At 41.1% G+C, this 993-nt stretch overlaps 1 pseudogene; it reads left to right on the forward strand.

Moving 5' to 3' along the window:
• The first annotated feature begins 525 nt into the window (after positions 1–525).
• On the forward strand, positions 526–726 carry LOC121309226 (annotated as a pseudogene).
• Positions 727–993: the final 267 nt, after the last annotated feature.

Raw genomic sequence — 993 nt, forward strand, 5'->3', positions numbered from 1 at the left:
TGCAAAGGAATGGATTTGGATTATGGAAAGGACTAGATAAAGATTTTGGATTTTGGAAATGGATAATTTGCATAATGGAGTGGACTGGATGAAGATACGGATTTGGATTATGGAATGGATTTTGAAAAAACGTGGATTTGGATATGGAATGGACTGAAAGAAGATACTGGTATGGATTTCGACTGAAAGAAGACACTGGTTTGAATTATGGATTGGATTGGAGGAAGCCACATGGATTTGTACTAAGGAATTGATTGAATTGGATAATGATTTTGGAAGCGATCTTCGAAATGGACTTGGTTTTTGGATTGGATTGGACTCGATAATGATTATTGGATAAGGATCTTGGCTGGAATGGATTTGAATGGTGACAGGACTTTGGAATGGACTTGTTTATGAGAATAGGACCTTTTTGTGTGTGATTGTATGTAGTTTTGGGTGGTGGGTTTTGTGATGTTTTCTGACTTTGATAATGTGATTGTTTTGTTCTGTATTGTATTTAGTGGTTTGATTATCTATGAGTCGATCGCTTTTCGGCCTTTTGGCTAAAATAAAAAATGTAAAAAAAAAAAATCTGTTCTTATCAGTTTAATATCTGATACGTCCCCTATCAGGGGACCATATATTAAATTGATTTTTGGAATCTGGAGATGGAACAGGGGCTTGCTCCGTCCACTCCACGCATCGGCCCGGTATTGCAGTGCCTCCGGGAACGGTGCACACCTTTCTCTAACGTTGGTCAAAGTCAGATCTGGATCTCCTCCTGTGGGCGCTTTGTCTACCCCTGCTGGAGGGGAGGTGCCGGTGTTGATGCAAGTTTTCCCGCCGTTTTACTTGTTGTTGTTGTTGTTGTTGTTTGTTCTTTTCTCCTTTCGTTGTTTTCTCCTTTCTTTCTTTGATTCTCACGGGGTGATGATGTAGACAGCAGCAGTCTGTTTCCTGGGAGCATGCAGCTAACCAGACAAGTGTGGTGGAACACGTCCCTGTGCCCAG

Source organism: Polyodon spathula, unplaced genomic scaffold (assembly GCF_017654505.1).
Source record: "Polyodon spathula isolate WHYD16114869_AA unplaced genomic scaffold, ASM1765450v1 scaffolds_1046, whole genome shotgun sequence".
Classification (NCBI taxonomy): domain Eukaryota; kingdom Metazoa; phylum Chordata; class Actinopteri; order Acipenseriformes; family Polyodontidae; genus Polyodon; species Polyodon spathula.